General features: G+C 43.2%; 1 protein-coding gene across 1 annotated transcript in view; it reads left to right on the forward strand.

Moving 5' to 3' along the window:
* Positions 1-19,697, forward strand: part of disp1 (dispatched homolog 1 (Drosophila)) — a 100,584-nt gene continuing 80,887 nt past the window's right edge. Inside the window, exon 1 of the mRNA XM_030722275.1 lies at positions 1-132. The gene's annotated coding sequence lies outside the window, so the exon portion shown is untranslated. The remainder of the gene's footprint in view (positions 133-19,697) is intronic.

Below are 19,697 nucleotides of genomic sequence, written 5' to 3' on the forward strand. Positions count from 1 at the left end.
CCGACATGGTTTGATGCATGGAGAGTGGATTCATCAGCATCCGCAGAAACAAAAGTAGAAACCCGGGAATACTTCTCCTATCGGCCGTTAGCGCTTGCCCCGTGTTTTGCTTCCACACCGTGGGCTGCTCGAGTGAGTATGCGGCCGGGTTGGAAGAGAAACCAGAGGAACCGCTGCTGTTTAGCCAGCTGTTCTGGTCAGCCAGGTTAGCCGGCTAGCAGCGGCACTCAGCTAACGTGAACTTAACTAGCTTGTTGAGGGGAGGGGGGCAAACATGAAGGCTGGGTGGGTCTTTTCGCAGGTAAAAAGAAGCTGTTGTGTAGAGTTTGTAGCGCTCAGACGTGATGTGAAAACGAGGTGTTTTGAGGTTTGGCTTTGTTGTGGTTAACGCTAGCTCAGGGGTCAGCTGTGATTTGACATCAGGCCGAAGCTGCAGCGATAACGGCGGATGTGTCTGTTCCTGTGTCCTAAAGTGACAGTTAAAGCACTAAGCGCTGCCCTTTACGTGTAAACGTGTTAGTTTTAGCTCCTGCTAAGCTCTAAAGAGTGAAACATTTAAAAGTGTTTATCAGTTTGCATTATTAGTTTGTCTAAAACGGCCAAACTCTATAAGCAAAGTTGTATTTTCCATTTCACTCAGAGCTGTGTAAGCTGGCACCGAGCAGCTGCTCTGTTTGCCTCATTGTTCCAGAACATGTGCTGCGCTCTCCTTTAAAGAGGACTTGCTTAAGTCGTTTATTTGAGCTGTGCTTTCCCTGCAAATACTGACTGTATTTGCTTGCCCGCCACTTCATTAGGTACACCTGTTCATGTGCACATTAAAGCAAACCTTGTATCAGCACAGCCCATTGCATTGGAGTATTTTCTTGGCACGCTTTTGGACCTGTTAGTACCAATCAAGCATCGTTTAAACACCACAGCCTACCTGAGTATAAGCTGCTGACCATCTCTAGCCCTGTATGATCAGTGTGCCCATCTTCTGATGGCTGCTAACAGCAGGATAACACACCATATCACAAAGCACAAATAATGTCAAACTGGTTTCTTGAACATGGCAGTGAGTTCACTGCACTCAAATGGCCTCCAGAGTCACCAGATCTCAGTCCAATAGAGCACTTTTGAGATGTGGTGGTGCGGAGTCACATTACTGATGTGCAGCCGACAGATCTGCAGCAACTGTGTGGTGCTGTCATGTCAATATGGACCAAAATTTCAACGTGGTATTAGCAAGGTGTAATTAATGAAGTGGCCGGTGAGTATATAGTCTGTGGCTGGGAAATGAAGTTCAATTCATTTAATCCAGCACTTTAGTTTATCAACCTGTAACTTTTTTTTATTTTGCATCTTGCTAGAGTAGCTTTGGACTTAAGTGTGTAGTAGTTTTAAAAAAATAAATAAAGATGTGGAGTAGCCTTGCTTGGTCTTCTGTCTGAAACAAGCTACTTTAGCTCCTTTTCCTTTGAGCCAGCTTTCTGCTGCTTAGCTGCACTTTGGGAACAGAAGGGGTGAACAGCAGGTGGAGGCAGGCCTTCTACCTGTGTGACTGAGACGACTATAGTAGGGTTAGTGGGCTCCCACTGACATACAGAGGCAAGATTAGAAGAAGTAATCTGAAACTGAGCATTTAGAGCAATGTGAAGTCTGAGCTTTTGGCTCAAAGGGATCACCTTTACATATTCTGACCTTGTCGTTTGAAACTTTGGACTTTGCTTAATATGACAAGCACGAGAACATATGAGAACAAATTTAATGATTTTTAACTTTAATGAAATTTATATTATTGTCTATCCTGGCTAGTTATTTTCCTGTTTTGTATAATATTTACATCACTGCTTGTTAAAAACTGGAATATTATATATTATATATTTACTTTCTGCCAAGGAACCACGTCGGTTCACTTTACAAAGTTACCCTGCCTTGAATTTGATGTATTTTCTTTCTAAACCAACTTAGACCCCACTAATATGGACCTCTGCAGACTCTTAAATCTAGTAGATGAGCCAAATATTCTGTCATAAATGTTGATTTCAAAGGTAGACCATCTATATAACCACAACAATGTTTCAGTGTTATTGCAGGGATTATTGATATGTGGCTCATGTTCATTTTAATGCAGTAATGTTGGGCCTACAGAATAAGCCTTTAATACCATGTGTTTATATGGACTGGTCACCAGGCTCTCCGTTAGTAGTTTGCTGTAAATGTGTTTTTCTCACGAGCATTAACAAACTAATCCTTGTTTTATAGCTTCTCAGCATCATACCAACATGGCCAAGAGCTCTCTACTTGTTTACAAGTACAAGTGGGAATTGAAACTCAAAGATTTCTTGTGTTCTGTGAACCATTGTATGGCCTAAATGGGGCTGCAGGGACACCAGCTGACACTGTAACATAGACTTTAACTGAGATGTGGACAGGTTAGAGAGAAGCTTCAAGCTCTGATTATACTCTGTTGTGGACGCAGACATGGACAGCTGGAGGAACAATGGCTGAGTAGTCATTGCTCTTACACTTGAAGTCTGCTTGAATTCCACTTCCTGGTTCATTACATTGTAAAGTCTCCACTGATGGGTCACAAAAAATTGGCAGGCACGTGGACATCCTGGGACACTCGCATCTGATAATGAAATTCACATTACTCTGTCCCAAGTGGACCTTAGTGGAGACAGAAAGTATAATCAACACTGAAAAAGTTTCTTTCAGGCAACATTACAGATTTCCTCACTGGTTGATCTAATGGCTCCATATGAAGGCAATGAGGACTGTTAGAAAATGTTTGGACGCTAGTAATCCTAGATCAGACACCTGGAATATTTCATTCTTTCTCAAATCTTTGTGATTTTTACCTCTGTCCACCACCACAAGAGTCAAGGTGTGATTGACGTGCAGACTTTTAGCTTTAACTCAAGGGGTTTAACAGAAGTAACGCATTAACTGTTTAGGAATTACAGCCATTTATTTCTTTGCCTTCATGAACTTTTGGGTTGCTTTTACAGCATGCTTCAGGTCATGATCCATTTGCACTGTGAAGTTCTGTCCAGTCCGCTATATCTGTTTTAGTGGAGAAACTAACTGGCTGTTCAAGGTCCAGCTTAAGATACACTATATTTCCAAAAGTATTCACTCGCCTGTCTTCACAGGCACACGAACTTGAGTGACATCCCTTTCTTAATCCATAGGGTTTAATATGATGTCGGCCCACCCTTTGCAGCTATATCAGCTACAACTCTTCTTGGAAGGCTTTCCACAAAGTTTAGAAGTGTTTATGGGAATTCTTGACCATTCTTCCAGAAGCACATATGTGAGGTCAGACACTGATGTTGGATGAGAAGGTCTGGCTCACAGTCTCTGCTCTAATTCATCCCAAAGGCGTTCTACTGGGTTGAGGTCAGGACGCTGTGTAGGCCAGTCAAGTTCTTCCACACCAAACTCACTCATCCATGTCTTTATGGACCTGCTTTGTGCACTGGTGTGCAGTCATGTTGGAACAGGAAGGGGCCATCCCCAAACTGTTCCCACAAAGTTGGGAGCATGAAATTGTCCAAAAAAACAACCCCACACCATAACCCCCCCCCAACCACCAAAATTTACAGTTGGCACAATGCAGTCAGGCAAGTACTGTTCTCCTGGCAACCACCAAACCCAGACTCATCCATCAGATTGTCAGATGGAGAAGTGTGATTCATCATTCCAGAGAACACGTCTCCACTGCTCTGGAGTCCAGTGGCAGCATGCTTTACACCACTGCGTACGATGGTTTGGATTGGTGATGTAAGACTTGGATGCAGCTGCTGGGTCATGGAAACTCATTCCATGAAGCTCTCTACACACTGTTCTTGAGCTAATGTGGAGGCTACATGAAGTTTGGAGGTCTGTAGCGACTGACTCTGCAGAAAGTTGGTGACCTCATCTGCTGATCCTGCTCTGTGATTTTATGTGGCCACCCACTTTGTTGCTGTCATTCCCAATTGCTTCCACTTTGTTATAATCCCACTAACAGCTGACTGTGAAATATTTAGTAGTGAGGAAATTTCACTATTTGACTTGTTGCACAGGTATCATCCTATCACGGTACCACGCTGGAGTGCACTGAGCTCCTGAGAGCAACCCATTCTTTCACAGATGTTTGTAGAAGCAGTCTGCATGCCTAGGTGCTTGGTTTATACACCTGTGGCCATGGAAGTGACTGAAACACCTGAATTCAATGGTTTGGACGGGTGAGTGAATACTTTTGGCAATATAGTGTAGATGTGCTTGTCCTAAGAATTTACATCAGGTATTTGCACATACCTCTAAACATGCACTGTGTCTAATATGCAGCATACCCAGTGCACACAGCCTCTAATGTCAAGGATTCACACACCATGGATGAAGTTTTCTGCATTTGAATTTCATAGCTGTCATTTGTATACTTCAAAAAGGCCACTAGGGGTCACTCTTTAGCTTATTTCTCTGATCAGCTCTGTAGCGTGTCATGAGGATTTCCTGTGTGATGGCCTGTTGTGATTTAAAGTATGAAAAATGTATGTAAACAGTGCTTGTGAGCCTGCTGCTACCTTATAATTGCCTTCATTAACAGAAGTTGCAAACCATTCACGGTTCGTCTTTGGTTGTGTTTTCATTTGTATTTCTGGGCTCATCAGATATCTGGATTTGATGTGGCTAGAGCTTGTGTGCTCTTTTAGCCTTTGTGGATGTGAAAGTCTCCAAATACTGCGCAAGTAAAGAAAAATAAAGAGTTCTAATTGATCAAATGCTGCTGAGCAGAACTCATTGTTCTTTTTGTAATACGGATCCATTATGATTTGTTGTTTTTTCTTATACAGCTGTAAGAAAGTGGCGACAGTCCTTGGAATGGTTTTCTGTTCTTTATGTCATAGTGAACTCTTAACTGTTTTTCTCTCAGCTTTTTCCACTTTCCTCCTTCCCTGCCAGCCGTTAACATCTCTGACTGCTTGTTACACCCCCCCCCCCCCCCCCCAATGTCTCTGAATCCCTTCATCCTGGCCTCCCTGCCCTTATGAACAACTGGTCAGGACAGCTGGCTGGAACAGCTGCTTGTTCTCTCACTTTGGCCTCCATCTACATCTGTGTGTGTGTGTGTGTGTATATATATATATATATATATATATATATATATATATATATATATATATAATTTTTTTTTTTTTTTTTTTTTTCTGCAGCCTGTCCTTTTCTGTGCGAATCTTTGTGCTGCTAAATCAGTCTTTGTGCTATCTTTGTGTCACCATATCAGCATATTTTCCACTCATTCAAGAATTTTTCCTATTTTTTTTTTTTTTCATGTTAGAAGCATTTGTAATGCCTCTATTTTCTCTTGTGGTCTTGATTTGTATGCGGCATTCAATAGATTACATCCTCTTTTGACTTTTGCCAGTATCAGTTAACAGAATAGCTGTGTTCTGCGTCAGCATATGTAATGCTATCAGTGTTTCTTTGTTTTCTTTTTCTGTTTGCTGCCCTTACCTTCCGCTGACAATGCCAGCATTCATCTTCATTGCCTCAGAATGAATCCCATGTGTCACTTGAGCTGAAATAGGCTGGACTGAATTGTCTTTTGTCCATTTGCTGATGATGTACTGTCATTTTTCCAGGCATTTAGTTGAGGGGAATATTCCCTGAGCTGCAACAGGAAAAAAAAAAATGAGGTAATGCACCAACAGGTACAACAGTTTTGGAAAGAATCAGCAATATATGGTAGAGCTGCATAAATGGAAAAAATGTGATCCTAAGTAACAAGACTATCTTTACAAAGAGCACTGAACCAGGGAAAATGGCAACTGAACTTTTAAAATAAGAGTCGGGGGATTTTTCGCTAATAGGATGCCCTTGTTATCTTGGACAAATAATAATAATAAATAATAATAAAACTAAAATTAGCTGCAGTATTCTTAGACAGACACAGAATTAAATTATGTTTGTGGTTGTGTATGTGTGCAAATGGGAAGGACAGCCATAATTTAAAAAAAATGAATAACAGCATAGACTCAGTGGTCACATCAGTAGTTACACCTCACTAGGACTGGACGGACCCCTTTTGCCATCAGAAGTGTCTTAATTCTCCTGTTCCGCCACATCGCAGAGGTTCTCTGTTGGACTGAGATCTGGTGACTCTGGTGGTGATCATTTGAGTACAGTTGTTATGCTGTTATGTTCAAGGAACCAGTTTGGGATGATTTGAACTTTGTGGCATGGCACGTCTTCCTTCCTAGCTAGGGTTCCTGACCATTCTCTCTGAACCCTAGCTGTGGTTCTGTGGGAAAATCCCAGTAATTCAGCAGTTTCTGAAATAAAACCAGTCCATCTGGCACCACGAACTATGCCACGTTCAAAGCCACTTCAGTCACCTTTCTTCTCCATTCTGATGCTCAGTTTGAACTTCTTCAGCAGGTTGTCTTGATCATGCCTGCATATATTGGGTTTGGTTTCATGTGATTGGCTGATGAGAAATGTGTGTTAACAAGCAGTTAATCAGATGACCAGTGAGTGTATATACTATGTAACACAGAATAAAGAAGCAGGAAGCTCTCTCTCCACATCCTGTGGATGGGCATCAACTTTTCTGCCAGCCCTTTTGAGCTTAGCATAGCAGCACCAGTTTTCCACCTGCTGGCGGCTTTGGTTAGAATGACCCTTCAGATCTCCAGAGCAGAGCAAGGACCATCTTCGCCTTCTGTGCTCCGAGATGGTGGAGTTGGATCCGACCATTGGATTTGAGGCAGCTAAATCACAATGAGGACTCTTACCATGACAACCTGACTGGCCTTCTTTTACAAAAACTTGGAAAATCCTGGACTGCTCGGACAGGAGCTAGCTGGTTGGCAGTTATTTAACTTTCAAATAGAAGCAAAAGGACTTTCCACCGGTCAGTCAGCTGTGTCAGTGTTATTGGCAGATGCAAAAATAGACGGCACAGTTTGTGCTGCAACCACTACACCGCTGTCACCTCACAGCAAGAAGGTCCTGGGTTTGAATCCACCAGCCAGCTGGGGTCTTTCTGTGTGGAATTTGCATATTCTCCCTGTGTCTGTGTGGGTTCTCTCTAGGTACTCCGACTTCCTCCCACAGTCTGAAGACATGCATAGGGTTTAGGTTAATTGGTGACTCTAAATTGGCTGTAGGTGTTAATGAGTGTGAATGGCTGTCTAGCTCTCTGTACTGGTTAGTGATAGATGGACAGTGTGCATGGACGGCCTCCGTTATATCTCAGGCAGCCTGTCAGAGTAATGTCTGTGTGTGAAACATGGGCATTAGAGCCAGAGACTGATATGGGAAGACAGGTGGTTGGAGGTTGGTTTCGTTACTGTATCATGCTGTAATACAGAGAATATGGCAGAGGTTAAACCTGCTTTAGCGCACACTCTTCATTCCCTTGGATTGGAGTTGCAGTTGATTGAACCATCAAATATCCCGATGACATGAGTGGCCTTTAGTGTTGTTGCTGATGTGCAGTTGTCGGTACTGCAATTTATCTTGCCTTGCTATGGGCTGTATCCTCTGCTATTCCTCCTCAGCGTGGCGCAGGGGTTAATCGGGTTGGGAGCTGGATGCCACCGGAGGCATGACTGCACACTTGCTGTCTATAATTCAAACACATGGCGCTGGCTCCTTTGATGTTGAGCTGAAAGATGGAGACACTGGTGGATCTTGAGGAACCCTGTGGCACCAGCATGCCTAATCTCTTGTCTGGCTTTGTAGAGACTTCACATTGCTACACAGGATGGATTTGTGTCTCCTGGTGCTGACAGGCAGGCTGGCTAGATCCGCGGAGGATTTCTGACAGAGAACTGTTGTTCCAGTTCTGACGACAAAAAAAGCCTTTTGCTATCTGGCCTGTCAAGGATATGGATTTAGCTTTATCTGAGATTAATATTTTTGCTTTCACTTGGGATGAAATCCAACCCAGAGTTCATATTTCACATTTTCAGCCTTAGCCTGGGAGCACAGACCGACTAGTCTGTGAGAATTACAAATGGGCTGTATTAACTTGTTTGAAGTCAAACGTTAGATTTCTTTTTCCTTTTTTGGCCACATGGGGGCACTAGAAACTATGTGTGAACAGATTTCTGAAAAACCATCAACAAAACTTAGCAGCTGCAACATTATCCTTAGAGTCATGTTAGTAGGCATTACATGAATGGTAGGCCGGTATTCACGGCCTTTTAGCTCTGTTTTTGGTCTCTACCAACAGCAGTTGTGTGTCTCTAGCTGTATAGCTAAACTATGTTCAGCAGGTAATTTTGCATGAAATTAAATATTTACATTAAGGAGCAGTTAAACAGCTGTACAAGGCCAGTGAGTGTGTATTATATACATATCATAGTGCTGTAAAGCTGATGGAAGTTACAATATCTAATGCATAATGTCTGTTACAGTAAAATTGAATTGCTTGACGACAAAAATGGTTCTGCTTTGAATCCAGTCCTCCAGTCAGATGGAGGACAGACATACCAGAGTTTTGATAGTGATGCCAAAAGCAGTAAATAATAAAAGGAGTGCTGCACCGTCCATATTTTAAAGAGCTTCACCTTGTGTGCCCCTTGCATGGTGTTTGCCTTAAGACCCAGAAGCCATCTGCCCTCTGCAGAAGATGGAGAGGGCAGATGGCTTGTAGAAAAATGTGAGTTTCACATTCTCGGTGATCTGAAAGGAGACGCGTCCCCTCCCCAGACGGTCTGAATAAGTGAACGACTCTTTTTAAAAATGGCAACCATGTGACTGCTGCAGTTAGAATTATCTACCAGCTTCCTCCGTGACAGACTCTCGCTCATGCATTCTTTGTTATTCAGTAATTTAGCGTGCAGGCTCCAGCTGCCTAACCATCCACTTTTATCTCTTCCAATACACGAATGGATGATCTGATCAGATAAAAACATTTTTCTTATGAGGGAGATTTTATTCACATTTTTATTTGCACATCGTAAAAAAAAAAGGGCAAATGCAGGTGTGTGTGTGTGTGTGTTTTCCTGGTTGGCTGGGCTGGAAAAGATGGCACATTGATACCACTGTGACATAGCAGGGGTTTTTCCTGGCTCAGAAGGGCCTTCGGTGGGCAACTACGCACGTAAACCCTATTAGTCCACATGTAGTTAAGGCAATGAGTGTGTGTTACTGTACTTAGTCTGTGCAATTTCCTGTTATTTCTGTCCACTTGATAAAGTAAAATGTGTTTTAATGCTTGAGTAAATGCTGCCCCAAAAGTTAGTAGTTTATATTCATATAACGGTATTGGATGGAAGGTTGCGTTTTCTTCTGCCTGTCAGGGTTACTCAAGCCTCAGCAGACAGAGGCGTGGCTGCTATCACAGACCATCCATTACCTCAGCTCCTATCTGCGTGTCTTTATGGACCTCATAATTGAAAGCAGGCAGCCTGATGGTCCCTTTTCCTTTTTGTTCCTAGGCTTGAGCTTAAACTAATCGATAGCGCCTGGTGCTCCTCGAAAAGCATATGTGAAATATTACAGGCTCTGGCCACTGCACTCAGCTTTAAGCTATTTGCCCTGGAGAGAGCCCTGTGTGGGAATAAGTGCTCTTAGAGACGAGGCTCGCCTCGGTCTTGCGCATCAGCCGGGGCCCGGAGCATCGGCGTATCACTGCCGGCACCACAGCTGTCACTGTTTTTATATTTGATATACTGACGGATGGCAGACAGGAACAGGTGCTGCACATTTGTGCCTCTATTTTATTTTACCCCTGGAAAAAAAAAGAGGCTAACTGTAGCCAATAGAGTTGTCAGAGTGTTTCGTTTTAGACGGCAATCTGTCTTTTTTTTTCCTCCTCTGTTAAGCTGTCCTTTGCTACAAAGCAGTATACTCCCAGTTGTCCTGAGGAAGCAGGAAGGGGCACTGACCCCAAACTCACATCAGAAACATGTCTGAGCAACAGACGTTCCCATCCTGCTGTCTTTTCCCGCTGACAGGAACACAGACCAGGAATCACTTTTTTATTTCTAAGGCAACGTCAGGTTTGGGCAAACCTGATGAATATGAAATATAGCAGAAGAGATAAGTCCATTGAAGAACATATTTACTGAATTGTTGTTTTGTTAGTAAGATGATAATGGAAAGAGGAGTGGGATAAATAAATTTATAATTTGAGCTGCGTGTCTGTGTGGCGGGGGGGGGGGGAGAAACCGCTGTGATAGTAAATAACAGCAGTTTGCAGCTTAATGATTTTCACTTTGATCTAAAATGTTATTTGCAAAGAAATGACATGAACGACACCAGTACGTTATTATTTTTTCACTTAATTTATCCCGGGCCTGTTTTCATTTATTTTTTCACTTATAAATATCAGCAATTCCGTTAATTTAAAGTCTTGGAAGTATTTGTTGCATTTTTGTGTTACAAAGTTAGGAAAGCTGTTTCTTTAAATTCCCAATCTCACAGTTAATCATTTATCCCTGGTGTCAGGTCAGCGCTCGGTATCGGCAGTTTGAGGTTAAGTGAGAAATTCCTGAGCTTTTGCTGCAGGTTTCCTCATTAATATGTTAGCACGCCAGCTAGCAGCTGGTCACCATGCATACTAAACAGCATCGGCGGGAACTGGAAAGCTCGGCGCTGATACCCAGTCCGGCTCTCAGATCGGTGGATTGATGATTGACATTTGACCCTTAATTTTCACCTTTTATTTGAGTTTATCAGAAATTTTCCCTAAGTTGCAAACTTGATGCCTTACATGGGGGGTATCGAACCATCTTGTTTTCCTGACGTGCTGCCTGAAGTTTCACCTGGTATTTTGTCACAGACCATGTCACATCAGCCTTTGCTTGTTGGTGAATATTTTATGCCTTCAGTCTTTTACTGGACCCATTTTTATTCTTTTGTCATTCTTTGGCCTGCAGAAAATCATTTGCCTTATCTCACCTCATCAGTCTTTGTGTGTGTGTGTGTGTGTGTGTGAGTGTGTGTGTGTGTGTGTGTGTGTGTGGGAGAGAGAGAGAGAGAGAGAGAGAGAGAGAGAGAGAGAGAGATGTTAAGGGAGTATATTGCTTGACTGCATCTTTCCTTGGTTGTGTAGCTCTCCAGACAAATCCCCACTGACAGGACCTCGGTTCCCCCCACAGAGAGCAGCCTCATTAGGATTTGTTGCACAAGCTGGAGAACGCTGTCGGCCGAGGGAGCAGCAAGGCCTTCTCTCCCGGGGACACGTGTTCCTTGCTGTGGCCTGACCCTGGAGTTCTGGGCCTTGTCGAATCATATTTGGTTCATGTGCCTCCCAGTCATGGGCTCAGTCACCTTGGAACTAGTCTCACTGAGGCGTGAATGCAAAACGGAGCTGAAAGTGGCACTAAATGGAAAGCTTGTTGAGGAAACAGAGCGTACTCATGTTTCTGTCACGAGGTCTTTTATTGTCTATATCACAGCCTGTGCTGTTACTCATAGGCTGCTGATGTAGGGAGTTAAGTTATAGTGTGAGGTGTCTGGAATGTGAGTCAGATGGTTTGTACAAGGTTACACATCAAAACATTTTGAGGAGAGGTAGAAGAATCATGGTGTTTGAAGGTGGGAGGTCTTTCCTGACTGATATAAACATTTTTATACAGTTTGTGCAGTTGCACATTCCAAGCACGTGCTGTCAGAAGCTTGAGATGTTTCTTCTTTGTTGTCTTCTGATGACTTTCAGTCGGCTGAACCGTTGCCTGGTTTTGGACCTTACCTTCAGTTCTGGGATGTTTTGCAGCATTTCGCTTGAGTCAAGTTCAGGACTCTCACTTAGCCTCTTTTTCAGCCACTCTGGTGTTGATTTACATTCTCCTACGCTTCAGCTTCACGGACTGCTGACCGAACACTTTGATACAGTTTGTTGTTCTTTCAATGATTACAAGGTGTTCAGACCCTCTGGCAGCAAAGCAGCCCCAACCCGTGATGTCTCACTGCAGCCCAGACGTGCGCTCCGTTCCTTCAGTCTTCAGTCGGCATTTGAATGTGTAACCTTCACGTTCGAATGAGCACCCCGGTCACCTTTCTGTCAAAGTCATGATGGTAATTTGACTGAGTCACACCTGCTGTCTTACAAAATACTTGTAACACAGCATGAACTACAAGCACATTCATAGATGGGCTCGCACAAGTTTCTGACTTCACCTGCTTTTTGTTAATAATCATTAGTTGTTCAGCTCTCTAGAGGACCTGAGTGGTAGTAATGTTCATATTTATTTATTTTTTTTCCTGGCATTTTAGCCTTTATTTGACTGGCTGATATAGAGAGTTGAGAGAGTTTAGGGAATGATGCCTGCTCAGCCAGGTGAGCGGTACACATAACTTGCAGGTAGTGACAGTGGTGAAGAAAGCCAGTGGCTCAGTAGTGTGGTTATTTCACTAGAGTGGATTAGGGATCTGCTGATTATCAGAGCCCATATTCAACCCTTCAAAGCTTTTTTCTGATTATCTTTAAAAAAAATTTTTTTTTTTTAATAACAATCCACCCATCCATTTTCTTCCACTTATCCAAGGCTGGATCACGGGGGTAGCTGTCTAAGCAGAGAAACCCAGACCTCCCTTACCCTGGCCCCCTCCTCCAGCTCGTCCAGTGGAACCCTAAGGCGGTCTCAGGCCAGAATGCTGATTTCTGATTTTGACACCAAGATTAAAATCTTTGTTTTTTTTTTTTTTTAAGTTTTTGGCCGCAGTAGAGGAGAGACAGGAAATCAGGGGAAGACACACGGGCTCGAACCTGCACTTCAATGCGGCATATACATGTGGTCACCGGCTTTAACCACCAAGCCACCCAGGCACCCAAGATTGAAATCTTTTTAATTAGAGTGGGGGGGCACTCTGTCACTGTACGTAGCAGTGAAAGATCAAAGGTGACTTTCTGACAGAATGATGTCACTTTAGCTGAATGCTGAAGTCTGCAAAGTTGCATATCCCATTTCTGAAAAAAGCACATGTAATTCAATTACTCGACCAATCCACTGCAGTCCTTAGTTTTTTCTTTACTCAGCTATCTGCACTTTGGCCTGTTAAAGGGGGAGAACAGCTGATGAGTTGGAAAACTGTCCAATGTCACCTTCACTTTATGAGGATAATAAAAAAGGAAATAAAAACAAACAAAACAAACCCCACAATAAAAATGGTATTTGTGCATTAAATATGATTGTGTCATGCACAACAAGCAAAGGAACAGAGGTCTTTATTGTCCAGTTCCTAGCCCTGCTTAATCATTTCCATCTCTTCTGGCTCCGTTTGTTTTTTTTAAATGAATCTTCAGTGTTTCTCATGTCTGCGTCTCACTGGGACTGAATCTTTCTGACAGCCATTCAGTGTAGAGTGACTGAAAGGGCTTGCCCCCCCCCCCCCCCCCCCCCCCACCCAATAGGAAATACTATCAACCAATGTAGTGTAATGATTGATAAGAAATTAGACCTGAGAGTTAAGTTGAAAAATGACTCAGAACAGTTTCATCACACACAGTATACCACTGACCCCCTGTAAGCTCAAGGACAGCACAAGGCCACATACCTCCAATTCTTTACTCTGCTTAATCATTACTAACAGGTCTCAGGCTGTGCCAGTTCTACTCAATGGAGACAGTTCACCTTCCAGCTAATCACCGAGATAACCATTACAGGTGAAGAAAAACAGTGTGCGACTAATCCATGAGCTATTCTGTTAACCAGCCTTGCTTGCTAATACATTGAGAAATGATTGTTTGAAAATCAGGAAATAATGGGCGTCCCCTGTGACCTTTCAACTTACTGGGCCTAGAGGCACTATGAAATAGTGTTTGTAAGAACTGCAAAACTCATATTTTGATATTTGTCAGTTCTCAGCAGACCTTCTTTATGAAACTTTGGTCATTACTCAACCTTGTCACACAGTATCAATCAATGGACACTATAGAGAGCCATAATAGAGACCTATAGTGCCCTGAGACAAAGCTGAGATGGAAAATTGGACTTGATCACAGATGGAGAACTGGTTCACTCAGATCCCGACAGACCAACACTTTTTCCTCATCTGGCTTTTTCGTCACTGCCTTAACATCAGTACATTCAGCAAGTGCTTAGCCCAGGACTGTGCTGTTCCCCAATGGCTCTTTCATGGCACCACTTTCACAGGAAAACTGTTCTAAAGAAACTGGGACCACACGCTTCCTGCACCAGGAAGCGTGTTTCACAATGATTTTGATGGGTGAACTTTACCATTAATGCCTATAGCCCCAAACGGAAGGATGTCCAGAATAGATGGTTTTGAAATTTATTTTTAAACCGCTTAAGTTTAGTAGTTCATCTTTTAGTTTGGTGTTACATGTGTGAAAAACCCCAAAACAAAACAAAAAACGTACGGGTTACATACATACATTGCCTGACTTCATATGTATAGTGCCTAAAGTTTGTTCTGTATAACATAATCTAATTATTAATAAAAAAAAATTCAGACTGTTCACCTAAGGCCTCAGTCACAAACATTTAAAGACCAATCACCAGCCTCCTGACAACCTCCAGTTGCTAGGGAAAAATGTCTTCCCTGACAGGTTGGCGAGTGGTTGCTGGTGAAATCGGTCCCAAAGAAGGTGTTTCACCAAAACCCCCTTGCTTTGGTTGCTAGCATGGAAGATGCCAAGCTTTCAAAGTTAAAGTTGTGCCTTACCCTCAAACCAAGACATTTAAAAAGAAAAAAGCGCAACTTTTCATCTTTATTTTGAAGGCACGCAGTCTCTGTTTCTGGTTTGTGTCACACTCTGCACAGTTTCACTAGTTGGTGAGTGTTTGTAGACAAGTTGCCAACTTGTCTACAAACACTCACCAACTGCTTTAGCAAATAAAATGACTGCAAGGATGGTTTTTGGTACACACTGTTATACCTCCTTGTAACCAGTTTCACAGCAACCTCCAGCAACCAATCACCAACCAGTTGGGTAATAAACATTTTTCCTTAGCGACCGGTAGTTAGCAGCAGGTCACTGACTGGACTCTAGGCCTGTGAGACTGAGGTCTAGTTTATTTTCACTATTCCTATGTCAGCAGAGTTTCAGAGTTTTTCAGAATTTCTCCTTTACCTCAGTCTCAGTCTGAGTGCTCCTCCCTCTACTGCTCCTCACACATGCTTTGCACTATGGATTAGAAGCTTAAAAGAGAAAGGTGACTTTAAATAATATTACTGAGTTGATGACAAGATGAGGAACAGTTGAACTGTATTGCAGACATACAATGAAAAGCTGCTGGTGTAGCAAGGGCTGCAACGATCACATTTTGGTCCCTTTGTAACTAAATGGCTCTTTCGTTTTCTCTCTCCACATGTCGTGAATCGCGCCTGAGTTCTGTCTGCTTTTTTGCTGTAGAACAGTTGAGAGAGACTTTGTTAGACTGATGCAAACCAGAGAGGGTTTCTAAGGGTGGGAAGGTGCTCCCAGGGAGGGAGAACGAGAGCAATCCTGGCCTGGGCCCAAGCCGCTGGACCTGGAGGGCCTGTTTTTGGGGTCACACCGCAGAGACGGGTGGATAGAAACAGATGGAAGGATGGAGAAATTGACAGCAGAGGGCTAGAGCAGAGGGTGAGCTCAATCCATTACTTTGTGTGGTTGAGTTAAACTGGACTAAAAAGCTGAGCACAGAGCTGCTGCTAAACAGGGTGAGTTAACCCGACATCCTCCTCCTCTTTGTATCTCCATCCCTCTCTCACTCATTCTTTCTACCCCGTGTCCTCTACATCCATCTGTGCATTTCCACATCCTTCTCCCTCATGTTCTCCCTTTTCACACTTTTCATTTCTTTCCTTCTCTCTTTTGGTGCTCATTTGTAAAGGAGCAGCTTTTGCACACTTTCATTGTTTGGGGGGAAAAAAATCAGTTTGTGTGTTTAACTTAATGCTTTATATCTGTGTTTATTTTATGCTTTGCTTATGCAGCCTGCTCTACTGAAGAACCAGATATTTTTCTTTCTCAGCCAGAGAGTTTCCCGTCTTCCACGTGGATTAAACCTGATGAAAAGCATGTTCGCTGCACTGCGTGCCAAGTTGATAAAGTTATAAGTACACACCTGCATGCAAACAGCCACATATGGTGCATACAGACTATGCATGCACACACAGGCATGGATGTACATACGGTATACACGCCATAGATGTCAGCTTAACTGAACTGCAGCAACATTTGGCTTGCATTTTCTCGTTCCTTGGCAGCTTCTTCTGGAAGCGGGGACGGGGTCGAGTAGATTGAGGGGGAATCCACGAGGGCAAAGATACTTGAAAGTTCTGTGTGTTTAAGTAGTGTTTCACTAAGGCTCATTGTCTCGTGGATGCAGCCGAGCTCTGAGTGGCTCCGTGTGCCCCTGGTCAGTTTCGGGCTGGCAGCTGTGGGAGCTGAGGGTTCTGGCAGAGCAGCCTTGCTGGTTTCTGTGTTTGTGTATGTTTACTGATGCCACTTGCCCGAGTGTTGGCAACTCTTCAGTCCCCGCGACATGGGCTCTATGGTCTGCACTGTGATTATGTTGGGAGCTGCTTCCTCCTTTGCTATTTCTTGCAGTTTTCATTTCTCCACGTGGATTTCTTCAGTCTGTTTAGTTCAGAGTTGAGCGTTTTGGCACCTTTTAACTAATTAAGTCGAGTTTAATACAGCAAGTGTCTTCCTTCCAGCTGATGTCATAGAAATAAACAACAAATCGGCCACACGATCCACATCCTCCTTTTGCTCCTCGTCCTCGTCACGCGTTCACACATGCAGATGTCGGTGAAGTTTCGACAGTCTGTCTGCTAGCTATATGCTTCACTCTGAGATGAGGAGAGATGAAAGTAAGAGAGGAAAAGAGGACATTTCTTTTGAAAGGTAAGGACTGTAGTGGAACGTTAAAGCTTGCTTGTGAGCTCCTAATTGATGTTAGGCCTTATTAATCAGACAGTGGCTGATTGTACATGATGGGTTGCTAAAGCTATTTCATGTTATTCTGATGTTATGCAGGGCAGTACGTGCACGCTAAGCTGGGTGATCTGCAGTGTTGTGGTGAAGTGGTGGACCGTGGGCTGGTGCAGGACAGTCTGTGGTGTTCATACCCCTCATTATGTCACTCATTTAAATTTGAGCTCATGCTGATTTTGAATTCCACCTTTATGCTGTAGTAGTTTGGGGCTGGAAAGCAACCATGACAGAATGCTTTTGTGATCACAGCCTGTCCACAAAGATTATTAATTATTGGTAATTCATTAATAATTATGTGACTTTCTAAGTGAGGCATTTCTCCCCCTGCTTCTCCTCCACCAGATCTTGGGAGTTCCCTGCTGATCTCCATCATTTACTGAAGTTTAGTCTCATAAGCACAGTAAAAACAGCGGCTTACACCGTACACTGAAAAATTAAGTTGCTCCCATCTCTCATGTTTATAGATGCAGGCGCTCCATGAAAAGAGCTGTTGGAGTTCATACGTTTTTCCTCTGTATGCTTCCAGGCACTTTGAGATAGTTAAATAGCTGAGCAGTGTGATCAGCTGGCTCTGCAGTCAGTCTCACATCCTGCTGATATACTCCAGCTCTGCTGTGCTGGTGAACCAGTTCTCCGCCTGATGCAGGCTTTGGTTCGAGTGTCCCCCCCCCAGCTCACGGAGGACCTCCAGAGCAGAAGAAGCTGCACTCTGAGGTGGAAACAGCAAGCCAGCTAGTAGTGAAGGCACGAGAGGGAACGGGCAGGACTGCAGCTGATTGGCAGCGCCCAGAGTTTGAAAATAAGGGGCTCGACACACGGGGAGCGACGTCGCTCGCTCTCCATTCATTTCCTATGGAGCTTGTGCGATGAGGCGACAATCGCTTGCCCTCCTCCAGCTAAGCGACCGGCGACGTTCGTGCATGTGAAATTTCGAGCTCGTACACGTAGACGTGCACACGCGACCAGGCGACGCGACACAACAAAGTTGGAAAATGTTCTACTTTTGTCGCTGTCGCGTGGCACTAAACCAATCAGCAAGAGTTTCATTGACTGACCAATGAGCGAAGAGTATGCTACACACTGCAGTTTGCAACCACTTTCAGCAGGAAGGAAAGCATCGTTTTAGCTGTGTTTGACTTTCCTATATTATATGACACTTCACGCAGTGATTATCGAGTTAAACATAAAAGGCAGCCATATGAGAACGTGTTGGTGCAAGACTAACGTTAAACAGACGGATAGAGAGGACTTTTGTGCAAATATAGGATGAACGCGAGGTTGTCTTTTTCTTTTGTAGAGGAGACTTAACAGCAAGATTTCTGTCAGTTCCAATAAAATCTTCAGACTCCTCATCTTTATTCCCGTGTCTGACACGGACTGCTTTGAAAATGTCTAAATCCCTCCAGTTTCATAACCAATCACATTTCTTGGAGACGAGTGACGTAAGAGCGCGATTCGCAAAGCTGCCGTCGCTTTCGCGTCCCGTGTGTTCGGTTTCACCCCAGTGGCGATGCGACCCATTCGTCGCTGTCGTTTGTCGCTCCCCGTGTGTCGAGCCCATAAGAGTGAGGGAATTGTTTATGTCCAGGAAATCGATCCTGGACGGTGTTGTTCTCACAGACAGATAAAACAAAACGAAACAAAACAAAAAAAACCCCAGATTTGCTTGGGTGGTCATTAGATACACACGGGCAGCCTGCCCAGGTAATATTTATTTTGTGGGAAAGACTCTGCCTATTTTAGTTGTTCATGTTCTGTGAACATAAAAATGAGCTTTAACTGAGCATTTTTTTTACCACTATTGTAAGTCATTTTGATTATTAGCCATTTATCTGAACCTAATGTCTTGGCTCCAGCAAAAATTGCGCTAACTCAAATTCAGAGAATAAAATAACACATAGTTAGCTGAAGGATTGCCACAATACTTATTTTAATCTGCTGTCAGATTTTATGTTAAGTTGAATTAATGAGCTTAAAGTGCTCGTTGAGACATGGGGACAGCTGCGAGAGCGGGAAAGTCTTTGGTCTGCCATCCTCCACCCACCCCACCTGAGGTGGTCCCACCAGGTAACACACAGCCACGTGTCTGCTCTGCAGCTTGAATCGCATCCCTCAAGCTTTTTTAGTCTCGTGGCTAAATAGTAAGTGCAACAACTAAACAACTGTGTTGGAAAAGATCTGGATGAGTGATGATGTGAGTTGGTAACTACAATGCTGAAGACATCTGAGACAAATTGACTCTTTAAACTGACTTCAGCTCTTCTCTGCAGTGAGAGAGTGAGGGTGTGACATGTACACCCAACACACTGATAGAAACGGTCATTGTGCGTTGGGATTAAGGCGCACTCCTTTTCTTTCTTTCTTTCTTTTTTTTTAACTGCAGACATTCTGGTATTTGGCAGTTTTTACTGCTGTTGCTGGTTTGCACTACATTATCTATAAATATCATTTGGCAGTCAAACAGTAGATCCATTACTGTGTTTTCAGTTGGTGCTACATTTGAGTTGTTTTTCATTGAGATTTTTGTTCTCCTGCCAACTGCTTAGTCTTCCTACCCCCCCCCCCCCTCAAAAAAAAAAAAAAAAAACAGATTGCTTTTACTGGAAACATAAAATATGTAATTTCCTGCAAACTTAGCAGACATACATGTTTGGATCAGAAGATATCTTTAATAAATCCAATGTATGTTGGATTATTTTTCTGTTGTTCAATGGGAAAATCTGGTCACTTGATATGAAAATAAAATAAGTTACCCTCTAAATAAAGATCCTTTTTTTCCCCCTGATCTTCCTTTTTAGTTAATTAAATCTAAATAATT

Source organism: Archocentrus centrarchus, chromosome 24 (genome assembly GCF_007364275.1).
Source record: "Archocentrus centrarchus isolate MPI-CPG fArcCen1 chromosome 24, fArcCen1, whole genome shotgun sequence".
Classification (NCBI taxonomy): domain Eukaryota; kingdom Metazoa; phylum Chordata; class Actinopteri; order Cichliformes; family Cichlidae; genus Archocentrus; species Archocentrus centrarchus.